Source organism: Pongo abelii, chromosome 12 (genome assembly GCF_028885655.2).
Source record: "Pongo abelii isolate AG06213 chromosome 12, NHGRI_mPonAbe1-v2.0_pri, whole genome shotgun sequence".
NCBI classification, from domain to species: domain Eukaryota; kingdom Metazoa; phylum Chordata; class Mammalia; order Primates; family Hominidae; genus Pongo; species Pongo abelii.
In genome coordinates this window covers 32,270,369-32,285,184 of record NC_071997.2, presented here as the reverse complement: position 1 = coordinate 32,285,184, position 14,816 = coordinate 32,270,369, and positions in this window count along the sequence as shown.

The window sequence follows — 14,816 nt, the reverse complement described above, 5'->3', positions numbered from 1 at the left end:
TGGTAATGCCTCCAAGTGGTGAAGTTTGAAAAGGACAAGGAAGTTTCCATCAGCCATAAATACAGTCACTAATGACTTTTCAGTTATTTCAGAGATATGGAGGGTGGTGTGGGCAGGACACAGGGATTGGAAATGAATTTTAGAAAAAGTGAAAACAGAAAGTTCCATGCTTTTTGGAAAATGACAATGAAATGAAAAAGACTGCTGGTGTCTCCAACCACGCCTCAGAAGCATAAAAAAGGGCAGAAGTAGCAATCCCTGCAGCAGGCGCCAAGTCCTCAGAGGAGATGCAGGTCTCAGCGAAGTCAAGAGTGTTCTCTCTGAAGAATGTAGGGGCGAAGGAAGCCCATTATCAATGGAACAGTAAGTGTTCCTTCTGCCCTCAGCCCTGCTTCCCAAGTACCCCATGCTAGTTAATTCCTACTGATCCTTCAAAGTTCTGCTGAAATGACTTCCTCAGGAACTCTCTGGGCTCAAAGCATTTCCTTTTTTGTGTGTTCCAATAACCCAGGATAGTCTCCTATTGTGCCACTTTTCACTCATATATTTGTTCAATATCTCTTTTCTTCTAGGCTATGAGCCCGGTGAGACGAGGAAATGAATTTACTGCATTCACTATTGTATCCCCACATGATGGTAACTCAGTAAATAATTTATGGAATGAATACATGAATTAATCAATCCATAGGGATTCCAGAGAGCAGAGTGCACGTGGTTGGTCCAAGGGGCACCAGTGGGAGAATGAGTGGGTGGGTGAGCAAAATAAGGTATTGGAATGGGAGTAGGATAAAGTGGGTGACTCAGAGGGACATGGAATTTAGTTTGGGATGAAGAAGAACTTGGATGGGAGACACAAAGGTATTAACTAGTTTCAGCACTCTACCTATAATTCCAGTCTGAAGAAAGTTCTGTGTTGATACTTTCAAAGATTTCAAGTAATATCCAGCATTGGATGATGTTCACTAATCATGGTACAAATGGTGTCCCAGGGTCTTTGCCCAGATTTTCAAACACAATATTGGTAATTAAGTTCAGACCTTGCTAAAGGGTAGCAAGTTAAGGTCCATCTGTCTATCCATCCACCCATCCATCCATGTATCTGTCCACGTGTTCATCTGTCCCTTCATCCACCCATCCATCTGTATATCCACCCACCTGTCCCTCCATCCACCCATCCATCTGTACAGCCACCCACCTGTCCCTTCACCCACCCATCCGTCTGTACATTCACCCACCTGTCCTTTCATCCACCCATCCATCTCTACATCCACCCACCTGTCCTTTCATCCACCCATCTATCTGTACATCCACCCACCTGTCTCTTCATCCACCCATCCATCTGTACATCCATCCACCTGTCCATTCACCCACCCATGCATCCATTCATCCAGTCATCTATCTAAGTGTCCACTCTTCAAATCTTATTGAGGGCTAGGCATTTTTCTAAGTATTAATGATACCCTAGGGTGCAAAAGAGACAAAACCTCCCCTCATGGATTGGTAGAGAGGCAATAAATAAGATAAAATGGAATAATGGAAGATGATGAGTGCTGAGATGAGTCAAACAGTGAAGAAGAGTGAGGTGTGTGTGTGTGTTGAACCTGAGGAGGGTGGATGACAAACTTGAGATTAAAGAGCCAGAGAAAAGCTCACTGAGAAGGTGACATTTGAGCAGGACAAAGAATGTAAGGAAGCACATCATAAAAATTGACTAGAGGTGAGCATGCCAGGCAGAAGGAACGGCTGATGCAGAGGTCTTGAATGTTCAAGTCCCTGGCATGTTTAGGATGCAGGCAGGAATCAGGTGAGGCAGGAGCAGAGAGAGGGAGGGAGAGGCAAGTAGGACCTGTGTCAGAAGCTGAAGGGGACGCAATGAGAAGGCTTCGTCGGTTGTTGTAAGGATTTGATTTAGCTTTTCCTGTAGCAGAGATGGGAGCCTTTGGAGGCTTGAGGAGTGTGACCTAAAACCTGAGACAGGTCTTTAAAAGTTTCCTCTGGCTGGTTGGTTTGGGGAGGGTGTCAAAAATGGAAGGGGGGAATTTGGGAACTATTGTGTCATCCGAACAACAGATTGGGACCAGGGTGATAGAGGTAGGGTCCTAAGAAGTGGTAACATTCTGGATATAATTTGAAAGTAAAGCTGATGAAATTTGTCATTGAATTGGGTTTTGGTGAGAAAGAAGGAGGAAAGGGAGATCTCAGGCCTGAACACCTGAAAGGATGGAACTGGCATTTACTGAGAAAAGAAAGGTTGTAGGTAGAGGAGATTTGGCATAGGGCTCTATTTGGAATATATTAAGTCTGAGGAGTTTTTTAAATATCCAAGTGGTGGGTTAAATGGGCTATTTAGAGCTCACGGGACAGGTACAGGCAAGAGATATAAATTTGGACATCATGGCCAGGGGTGGTGGCTCATGCCTGTAATCCCAGCACTTTGGGAGACCGAGGTGGGTGGATCATCTGAAGTCAGGAGTTCGAGACCAGCCTGGCCAACACAGTGAAACCCCATCTCTACTAAAAGTACAAAAATTAGCTGGGCATGGTGGTGTGTGCCTGTAATCCCGGCCACCCGGGAGGCTGAGGCAGAAGAATCACTGGAATCCGGGAGGTGGAGGCTGCTGTGAGCTGAGATCACACCACTGCACTCCACTCCAGCCTGGGTGACAGAGCGAGACTCTGTGTCAAAAAAAAAAAAAAAAAAAAAAAAAAAGGACATCATAAGCATATTGATTTTATTTAAAGCCATGAAACTAGATGAGATCACCAAGATAGAGAAACAAGAAATGAGCCCTCCTACATTAAGAAGTTGGGTAGGAAAAAAAGGAACCAGAAACGGAGACAGAGAGATCAGTTAGATAGAAAGAAACCCAGGAGTTTGCAGAATCTAAAAACAAAGTAAGGAATCTTTTAAAAAGGAAGGAATGACCAGCCACATTAAATGCTATCAGCCAGTAGGATGAGGACTGGGAATAAATCACTGGATTTAGCAACACCATACCATGGGAAACTTGAGAAGTTAGTGTTTCTGGAATGGTAGGAATGAAAGCCTGTTTAGAGTGGTTTCAAGAAAATGTAGGGGGAGAGGAATTAAAGATAATGAGTAAATAGAACTATTTTAGGGAATTTTATTGTAAAGGATAAGAAAGAAATGAAGGAAAATCTGGTAGGAAATAGGAACAGAAGGCAATGTTTGCTTTTAGTGGAAGAAATGGCAATCAATGTGTTCACTCAAGAGGATGCCCCAGAGGCAAGGGAGAAGTGCTGGAGCAGGTGAGCAGGGCCTCAATCTGGTGCACAAGGGAAGAGCTGAGCCTGGGCAGAAATGTGCTTGGATCATCCTTGGTAAGTGATGAGAAGGCTGAGCAAGGGTGCACAGATGCTGGGAGCTGGTGCAGATGCTGGTGGGAGTTTGCAGAAGCACTTTTCCAGTGGCTTCTGCTTTCTCAGAAGGTCATCGGCTCAGGGTGAGGATGGGAGGTGCTGGCAGTTTGAAAAGAGAGAAAGAGTGGTAGTGAAATCATCCTCTAGGACGCTGGGAGTGAAAAAGAATTCAGTCCATGCAGGAGGTCAGTCATGCCACAGCAGGGATGCCCTGGAGGTCCGTGGGCATGAATTTGAAGTTACGACCCTCAGGGTGAATGCGTGGTTCCCTCCAGGCCCATCAGCCATGAAGCTGCAGACACGGAGGTGGGAGTTGGGTATCACCAGGTGATATCTCAGCCAGGGGCAGCAGAAAGCAAGAGACGGGTGAGGGAGTTGGGGTTTGTGCAACGGGGGTTTAGGAGGATGGAATTTCACTTAAAAACATGAAATGGGGAATGACAGTGAAGAGATGTGTGGGTCAGAGGATTTTCTGTTGACTGTTGGAGTTGAGGTAGCAGAGGAAAGGGCCAGGAGGGAAAGAGACAGGTAGAAGAGAGCAAGGCTGGAAGCTGAGATGATGGCAGGGGTTGTGGAGATCCAGGGCCTGCCTGAGACCGGATGGAGGGTGAGATCAGTGGCGCAGGTCACAGGACACAGGTCACATGAAGGGGATCATCCATGTGGCTTTTAAAGTCAAAAAATGAGTGAATGTCAAGTGGAGTGGCCGTGACCCAGGGCCAGAGCCTTTGAGAGCTGAAGAGGAGCGATGCCAGGCAGAGTGGGGCTGGGGTGCTGCTGCCCAATGCCAGGAGACTCATCTGTGACCAAAAGCAGCAGGGACAACATCAGCAGCACCTCCAGCCCCCATGGTGGGAGGACTGGGGAGAAAAGCCCTTCTGAGAGGGCAACAGGGCATAGCACCTAGGGAAGACCCAGCAAAAGGGAAACTGTGCACAGAAGAGTATGAGATGCAGGGGATTTTGCCAGGATGCAGGGTGAGTTCTTGAGAAACTGGAGAAGGTTTCTGAGAATGAGGAAGGGAAGGAGGACAGAAATGGAATTGTGTATTTCCAGAGTGTTATGGAGATTTTGAGAGCAGGGTAATGTAATGAGTGGGAGATGAGGGGTGATCCGGAGGTGCATGGCATTCCAGGGATAAAAGGGATCATAAGCTTAGACTTGAGGTCCAAGGAAGACCACGGTGGTGAGGGCGTGAGCACAGGGGAAGGAGAGTAGGAGTCAGACCCCTCATAGAAGGCTTGGAGGCAGGAGCAACCATCTTACTCCAAGCCCAAGGGACCCTCCATGCCCCTGTGAATGGAGGTCAGCAGGCCTGGGAGGAGGCTTTTCTTCTAACTATGCTGGGCTCAGTTGCTCTTGAGCCAAGGAGCTCAGGAAGCTGGAGGGCCTATAAAGGTTGCCCCACACATGGTGCAAGGAACTGTCAGGGCCACAGGGGAGGCATTCAGGGATCATTCCCAAATGCAGCCTCCCATGGTGTCCTCAAGGCAGTTGCACCATTAGCAGTCCTGGCCAGTCACTGGAGCTGTAACCTTTGCAAAACTGAGCTGGGCCTGCATGGATGGGAGTAGGGGAAGGACGCCTTACCCCAGGGCAGGGACCAGGGCCCATCTGGACTTCTCAGGAGGCATGCCATGGCTGGAGACCTGGAGGAGCAGTATGGCATTAAAGGGTGGTGCCCACAATAAAGAAGGAACCCCATGGCAATATGTTCTCAGGAACAGCCCAGCCCAGTCCAGCTATCCAGCCCTTCTCCCACCTTGCCTCCCCCAGGACAGTTTCCTCTCAGGAGCCACCAAACCCCCTCTCTCAGGACCTAACCTCATATGGGAAGGAGGAAAAGGACCCAAAGATGCTTAATTCTGCTCTGCACCAGTGTTTGAAAGCCATTCCTCTAGTATCAAGTGGAAGTTCTGGGTTGCATTCTTATCAAGAATATTTGCATTTCTTAATATCCCAATAAACTCCTTACTGAGTGAATTGTGTCAGGTTCTGGGCTGGCTCTTAGAAACTGTGGGCAGGGTGGCAGTAAGAGTCCATAGCAAAGACCTGGGATGCTGAGGCAGCTGAGGGCTCAGAAGGTGGTCCACCATGGCAAGGGAAGAGGGAAAAGGAAGTTATGGAGAGAGCCAGGACTTTGAAGCTTCCATGGGCCCAGATCTGGGGCCTCAAAACCCACTGTACTGGCAGACAACATGTCCCAGCAGGAGGCCAAGTTCTTCATGTACGGTGGCCTGGCAGGACTGGCCTTGGAGCCAGCAGAGGATCCAGTGAGCAGCTGTGGAAGCCAGAAGCAGAGAGATCAGACTGCAGCTAGAATGTCATCCATGACTGGCAAACTCTTCCTGCATCTTCTTGGATTTACTGCCTGCATGATTAAGCAACATACTCTTTTGAGAATGCTGAAAAGCCTCCCTTGAAGTTTTGCCAGAGACTGTTAGTCTTAGTCCCAGGGGCCCCTGATGTGACAAGGAGGCTGATCCTAGTTCTCTGAGCCCAGGCAAAGTTCCAGTTTACTTTGACCCCATGAAGAGACAAATCACTCAAAAGCGAATGCCATCATCTGCTTGAACCCTGCATTTTCTCCTCTTCTATCATTGTTACTATTATTAGCTATCACTGGCTGAATGCTAGTTATATGACAAAAGACTTTACTAAACATCTTAGCTTCACAATCTCCTTTAGTCCCCAGGGAGGAAACATTATTCCCATTTTGCAGTTCAAAAACCTGAGGCTTAATAGAGAAAAATAAAGAGTTGTGCATATTGTTGAAGGAGGACAAGGAGCTAAAACTCAGGTCTGATTCCGCAGCTCATAACCTGTTTAAAAATTTGTGAGGGACGAATATACATAATATAAAATTGACCCTCTTAACCATTTGTAAGTGGACAGCTCAGTAGCATTAAGTACATTCACACTGTTGTGCAACCATCACCACCATCCATGTCTAAAACTTTTTCATTTTCCTAAACTGAAACTCTGCACCCATTGAACAGTAACGTCCATTCCTTATACACTTCACTGGCCCAGGCACCCACCATTCTATTTCCTGTCTCTGAATCTGACTACTCTAGGGACCTCACGCAAGTGGAATCATATGGTATTTGTCTTTTTGTGACCAGCTTATTTCACTTAACAGAATGTCCTCAAGGTAAGGCAGAGTCATGCGAGAGAATGTTTTCAATGCCATGACCACTGGGTTGTGGGGCTGGTGTTTTTCCTCTGTGCCACTCTGCTACTTAGGCCTACACTCTTGATTCCACTAAGGGCAGTGTGAAGACTGAACTGTGTCCCCCCAAGTTCACATGTTGGAATCCTAACCCCCAGTATATATGGATATGAATGTATTTGGAGATAGTGCCTTTCAAGATGTAAGTAAGGTAAAATAAGCTTATGTGGATGAATCCTAACCCAATAGGACTTGTGTCCTCATAAGACGGCAAGACACTAGGGATGGGAACACACAGAGGAAAGACAACATGAGGACACAGCAAGAAGGCAGCTGTCTGCAGGCCAAGGAGAGACGCCTCAGGAGAAACCAAACTGTTATTTACACAACAAAGACTGTGGTATTTTGTTATGGCAGCCTGAGTGGATTAATACAGACCGGGATCTCTGTGTCACAAGATAGGATGAACTGTCACATACTGGCCTCTCCCACTGGCAGTAATGCCTTTTCAGTCTTATTTGTGGCAAGGAGGACAGTAGTCACTGGCGGTCTATATTTATGTACCGTACAGAGAGAGGCCACCATGAGGACAGGCAAAGGACGTTCTTTCAACATTTTGAGTTTCCACTAACACAACACTACAACTGGCATGTCTGTGGTTTCCTTGGCCCAATTTACCTTATTCTTTTTTTTTTCTTTGAAACGGAGTCTCGCTCTGTCACCAGGCTGGAGTGCAGTGGTGTGATCTCAGCTCACTGCAGCCTCTGCCTCCCGGGTTCAAGCAATTCTCCTGCCTCAGCCTCCCAAGTAGCTGGGACTACAGGCACGCACCACCATGCCTGGCTAATTTTTTGTATTTTTAGCAGGGACAGGATTTACCATGTTGGCCAGGATGGTCTCGATCTCTTGACCTCATAATCCACCCACCTCGGCCTCCCAAAGTGCTGGGATTACAAGCATGAGCCACCGCACCTGGCCTCACCTTATTCTAACCAAGCTACACAAACTCTCATACCCAGCAGCACCATAAAAATGTAATGTCTTCACCAACTATGTGACTCACTTCTCTCTAGCCTGCTGCTTTATGGAACTAGGAGAGGAAAAAGACTCACAGAGTGAGTGACATGACCCAATAAATGAGCTTCCACCACCTGGAAGTCACCAGGCTCCTTATTAAAATTGCAAGACACTCTGACCTCAAATACAGAGGAATTCTTCCACATGTCTTTGTGTTGAACATTGTCATTTGTGGGTGCCATAATCTATATATAATGATTGCTTTTCGGAAAAACAAGTAGAAAAATCAGCCATTGTCTTTTTCCATTCTAAGACACATCGGACATTCTAAAATGTAGCCTTCAAGATGGAACAGAAAAGCTGATGACCTGAAAGGAGTTCAAAAGTATGCAGAAGGCTGGGGGTGGAGGTGTGAGTCCAGAGAATGCTGGAGAGACATCCAGCCTGGCATTAAGAAAAGGGGCTGGGAGAATCACTCACTTGCTAGAAGAGTATCAGTGGGGCCTCCCAGGAAATTCAATCAGGAGAATCATGCCCTAAAAGTCATTTTGGAAATGTTTAACTCAGCATAGGAAAACTGAACAAGGGTGAGAATACCCCTTATGGAAATGAGATTCACACATTTTCATATAAGATGAGCTCAAGGGAACATCAGCTACCTTGGTGAAGCCATGGGTCCCTGGGGCAAATGTTTCGACCACAAGCCAGTGTAGACCAAAGGCAGGGGAAAAGTCTTCATGCTTCAAAGACCAGAAGAGAAATGGGGGTTGAGTGGAGGAGCAGCGATGATGCCAAAGAGAAGAGATAGGTATAGAATTACAGGATAGAAATTAAAGGTGAACTGAAAACTAAAAGAGAAAAATCTTATTTGCAAAGAGGATAGTCAAGGGCAGCCCCTAATGAAGAGCAGTCCCAGGACTGGGGCTATGGATGGGCCTCACAGGTCTGCTGAGCTGGTGGGAGGTCCCCTGCCCATGCTTCATCCCAGCCCAAGGTAGCCCGTGCTGGTCATGCACCCCCACCACCAAGTAAGAGAAATTGTCTGTGCATATAATGGACTGCACTGAGCTTGGTGTACAGGTTTGAGAACAGGAAACTGACACAAGGACTGAAGTGGAAAATGTCTTTGAACCCAGAGTGACATATCTCTTGAAAGTGATAAGGGGGGAAGTTAACCAGCATCAACAGCAAAATGACCCTGCCTTTGTGATGGCCCCTGTCTTCTCTTTCCCTAATTTTGTTTTCTCCATTGGGTACGAAATATGTGCTGGTGAAATTTACCTCATTTTACTGATTAGCACAAGTACAGAAGGCATCCATTAAACAAATATTTATTGAATATCTGCTCTGGCGAGGCACTGTGTTATATCATGGGAATGGAATGGTGAACAAGATAAAGATGACTTTTCTCCTCACAAATCTAACAACCTCAAGTTATCCAACTGCAGTCAGAGTGCCTGCCATGCTTCTGATTGACCCTTCTACTCACCCAAAGCTTCTTTCCTTTCCATTCCAACAGCATCTTTTCAGATGTTCTATTTGGCTCAGATGTGAAAATGCATCATCATGTCCATTGCTATAAGCCATTGCTTTCATTTCCTAACCATTGAGAAAAGGGACTCTTGCTGGTGCACCATCACCACCTCTCTTGCACAACTCAACATTTCCCAGAACCTTCACCCATCTCCTCCCTCATCCCCACTCCTCCTCCTTAAGAAAAGCATGCCTCTTTTCCAAACTCAGCCCCTCCACTTGTGTTCTAGGTTTGATTTCTCAATCCTCCCAGCTCCCAATGCAGTCTCACCTTTCAAAGCGTTCTTCTATGTCTCAGTTCTGATGTCTGTATCTATCAGCTTCAGATAGTGACGTCTGTATCACTCGTTCTCTAAGCATATTCTAGACACACATGCGCCTATAACTAAAGCCTTCCCTGATCTTCAGTTTCCTATGAAACCACTGCCCTACCTCTCTCCTTCCTTTCTCTACCCAAACTCTTACAAAAGAGCTCTACTCCAGCCTTCACCACCCCCACCACACACCTACCCCCTGGAACCTTAGGGTTTGAACTGCTCATTGAAGGTAACGGATTGCCTTCTGACTGACTTGCTAATGAAATCTTCTCAGCTCTCATCTGTTCTACACTAGTGCCATTTGACACTTTGACCACTTCCTCTTTGACACTCTACTCTTGGCCTCCATGACACCCTACTTTCTTCTTTGTGTCCCTCCTGATTGCTATTTTTGGGTTCATTCACTGATTCCTCTTAAATGTAGGCATTTTCTAAAGATCTGTCTTTCCTTCTCTTTCTAAAGACTCTCATAAATTCTCATAATTTCAACTATCAGCAAATGCTGATGGCTTCAAGACCCATATCAAGCCGGTCTTCCTTCTCCCCTTCCTCATTTCACCTCACCTGCAAATTCACTCATGCTACCTACAAAATACCCATCACACTTCTTCACTTCTTTCATTACTCACTACCACTGTCCAAATTCAGGTCTCATCATGTCTCACCAGGAGTGTTCAATAGATTCCTGTTTATTCTCCATGTGTGCCCTAGTCTTCGTGCATTCAATTTCATTTCCTCCTCAATAACCAGCAATGGTTCCCACAGCCCATGGAATCATGTCCACATCCATTGCTTAAGAGTCTTCACTCTGGATGCATGTCCTTGCTCAAAATATGGGCAAATTATTTACCTTCTTTGAGCTCCGTATCCTTACCTCACAGCATTGTGGTAGGAACCGTTGTTCAGGTTGACACTGCAGGAGTGTGTTCAGCTGATGGAGCAAGTGGCAACTAAAACCCAACCCATCCTCCAATCACTAAGTCCGTTCCACGACCTGAGCTGAGCTTGAGTCTGCTCAGAGAAGGAGGCACTTTTCTCTGCAAAGGAGGTACCTTTCTTTTCACACAAAGGTACAGCAAGGGCTGGGACTTCCCCAGATTTCTTCTTCAACACATGCATTTTATCCTCATACTTGACACTCAAGCCCAAATCTTCTATTTTTCCCAAATATGCCGTGTACATTAAGAAATCAGTGTTTATGTTCCCATTATCTCTACAGCACTTTGTCCTCCCATTCTCTGCCAGGGGAAACCTTCTCATTCTCCAATGTCACTTGGTTTTGGAGGGCTCTGTGCATTCCTCCTGGCTTGGGACTTCCCTTTGAGTCCCGCATCCTGGTTACACATTTATAGAGCACTTATGTCACTTTGTCTTGGATTGTACTCTTGATAAGGAATCTGCCTCCTCCATTTGTGTTGGATGACCTTAGGTCAGGACCCTGAGTGGAGCCCACCCATGTTTGCTGGTTTGAGCTCAGTACCTCTTGTAAACCTGGGATTGTAGCTAAGCACTATAAAGGTGCAGTTTGGGACACAAAGGTGTAGAGAAGAGTTTAAGGCTTAAACATGCTTATCTAGAAAGAGCTAGATTAGAGAATGATTTTAAGATAACCCTAAGTAAGGCAATAATAGTAGTCATAGAAAACATAAACAAAAAAGAGAGATATCAAAATTACTTGTAATCCCACCACTCAAACCATTGTCATCATTTTGCTCTATAACCTTACAAATGTTATTCTACATATACTTTTTTTTTTTTTTTTTGAGATGGAGTTTCACTCTTGTTGTCCCAGTTGGAGTGCAGTGGCGTGATCTTGGCTCACTGCAACCTCCGCCTCCCAGGTTCAAGAGATTCTTCCACCTCAGCCTCCTGAGTAGTTGGGATTACAGGCGCTTGCCACCACAGCCGGCTAATTTTTTGTATTTTTAGTAGAGATGAGGTCTCATCCTGTTGGCCAAGCTGGTCTCAAACTCTTGACCTCAGGTGATCTGCCCATCCTGGCCTCCTAAAGTGCAGGGATTACAGGCGTGAGCCACTGTTCCTGGCCATAATATTTAACTTTTAAAATAAATTACAAACTTTTTCATGTGTTATACTATAGTTTCCCATGACATAAATACTTTTCTTTAACATTATTTTAATGTCTGTGTCATATTTTATTGTATGCTTGTACCATAATTTATTTAAATATTACCTGAATTTCATTTTTTCTGTTTTATATAACACTGGAGTCAACATCATTATAACTAGATATCTGGCACACCATTAATAATCTCTTAAGAATAAATGCCTAGAAGTAGAACTGCAGGGTCAAAAATTAGGTGCCGTTTTCTTTTCTTTTTCTTTTTCTTTCTTTCTCTTTTTTTTTTTTTTTTTTTTTTTTTTTGAGACAGGGTGCCACTCTGTCTGTCACCCAGGTTGGAGTGCAATGGTGCAATCATGGCTCACTATAGCCTTGATCCCCCGGACTCCATCACACCTGGTTAACTTAAACTTTTTGTAGAGACAGGGTCCCACTATATTGCTCAGGCTGGTCTCGAACTCCTGGGCTCAAGCAATCTTCCTGCCTTAGGCTCCCAAAGTGCTGGGATTACAGCTGTGAGCCACCATATCTGGCCCAAAGTTAGGTACTTTTTAAAGATTTTTTGATACCTGTAATGAAACGGGCCCTTGGAAACACCATACCAAGCTAACCATTCCATTTGAGATCAATGGCTCGCCAATTTCACCAGCCTCGCCAAAATGGGTATTTTCAGAGCACAGAATTTTAAGGTTGGAAATAATCTAGGAGTTTATCTGCCCCATGGGTCTCACTCAGAATCAACTGGGCATTATGTATTTTCTTAAGCTCCTCAGTTAATTATTCTGTGCAGCCAGGTTTGAGAACCACTAATGTAGTCAAAACCCCTCACTCTAGATTTGAGGAAACTAAGGGCCAAAGAAGGTACATAACTTTCCTAAATTGACCCATGGAAGGTACACAAATAAAAATGTATCCAAAAGATAAAGGAAAAGAAAATGATGTATTCAGGTAGAAAATTAAGTAGTAATCATTTCAAGTTAATTATGGATAGGAGAACTAGGTATTTATATTTAAAATCATATTGTAAGCCTGCAGACTGTTTAAGAATACAGAGTGAAAACAGCGCTTGTCTTTCTTCTATTCCATGAAGAAACCATTCTCAGCCAATCAATTCACAGCCATTTGTTCATTTCAAAACTTGTATATTTTTAAGTCTAACTTTACAAAGAAGAGGAGATAATAACATGGACCCTGATAAATTAACTATGTATGTGTGGGGTGTAAGAGACACTAAAACACAATTTTACACAAAAATCAACCCTGATGGTACCAGTCAAATAACTGTTTTTTTGTGTGAAAAAGAAATGAAAATACCTCCCAGTAGCCACAAAATACTGTAATCTTGTGGCTCTAAGAACCTTTAGTGAATAACAGTAAGACATGGTTGGATTTTGCGTTGATTTCAGGTTACATTTATTTCAGATTAAAGAAAAGGTGTAAACTTGTGTGAGATATGTCATTTCTCCCGACTTGAACACATGGAGAGGATTACCTGCATGTGTGTTTGGTGAGAGGAAGGGTACAATAGCCTAGAGACCATGTCTGAGATGACATGTCTTTTAGAGCAGCTGAATTAGCAGTTGTGATCAATGGTTACTTCCAATCACCACTTTACAAGAAAAAGTGATTTTAGCACCTTCATTTCTGAGAAAGGCAATGTTCTCAGAAAGGAAAGTTTTTTACTCTGTTATTTGCTGCTCTCAGGAGATACTTGTGGTTTTGAGAGTGTTACTTGCCTGTTACTGAATCCACATTACTACTCCTGATGGTGAAATGAAAAGACATATTACTATAGTATGAATGACTCAGTGGGTGACTCTGTAAATGAGTGCCTCCCTGCATTGCTGTGAGCTGCATGAGGCATGGCCTCGATTCCAAAGTGCTTAAACTACAGAAAAAGGAAGGAGAGTAGACTCCCTTTCATGGAGGATCTCACACTCCGGGTGATGAGGCAGGCGCTCTGCATGCTTCTCACATCACTTAAACTTCCCAAAGGAGACCCTCCAATGGAAAGAGCGCACATGTAGGAGAGAATCAAAGAAAATTGCCATTCCTGGAAACCATATATGATATATGATATATGATATAATGAAATGATATAAATATATGATATATGATATAATGAAAATATATGATATAATTAAGCCAAAGGAAAGAGCAGTTAATGGTGTTTGGAGAAACGAGAGTAACTTCATTCAGGAGATGATCTTACTCTGTTCCAGGACAGTTATGCTAAACCAGGAATGGGGCACATCAGAATCATTTGGTGGGAATCCCCCAGGTGGTTCTGAGGGCATCCCTTTCCCTCATTGTCTAGAGCAGGTTTTCTCAGCCTCAGAACGATTAACATTGGGGTCTGGCACTTCTTTGCTGTGGGCGGCAGCTGTTCTGCACATTGTGGGATATGTAACAGGACCCTGACCTCCATGAAACTGATCTCCAGTTGCCAAATGTCATCATGTCCCCTGGAGCATGATTAGCTCAAAAGAACTAATGATAGACAGTAGAATTATGAGCAAGATAAGGGAGAAGGGTCTTAGATTGCTGGGCAAGGAGTTGACTTTTTAAATGCAAATGACATTCTTCTCAATACATTTTGGATACTTTTTAATAGGCAATGGGATATTAGCTTTGTGTAGGAATGTACATTTTAGGAAAAGAGTGCTCAGAGATGGTTAAACAGGCACAGACAATATTAGAGAAGAATATGTAAATAGCAAATCAACTAGGGTGCAGTTAGAAGCTTAAAGGCATAAATGTGATTATTATGTTCTGGCCCCAACATAAGAGAAAATAAAGATGCAGGAAATATTTCTTTATTCTTTTGTAATGAGTGACCCTACCAGAGGGACACTACCCAGAAATTGAACTTGAGTTTGTGTGCTGGCAGCAGTCCTTTAAAATGAGAGAAGTTTCTACTATGATGTAAGATGTTAGGATAAAAAATCACATGGGTTTTCTCAAGAGGCCATCCTCATTTAGAAAGTCACACCACCTCTGAAGCACCGACAGTGTCTTCCTTAGAAAGATAGGTTTGGGGGAAAAAGGGAAAAAGTGCTGATTGCCCTGAGGAAACAGAGTGACTCCACATAGCGGCATTGCTAATGGCCAGCAAGACCAGGGCAGACAGAGGCATACACTAGATCGGCTCCTGACCCAGTGCTCATTCCAGATGCCAAGACAGGGACCCCAGCCTCCTCCGTGATATCCTGAGTGTGCCCTCCAGAGGCAGTTTTGCTTGTGTGGGTAGCAACTCACCTCCCTGAGACTCACCCCTCACTGCCACAGTCTCCCTGGGTCTTCCACCAAGGAG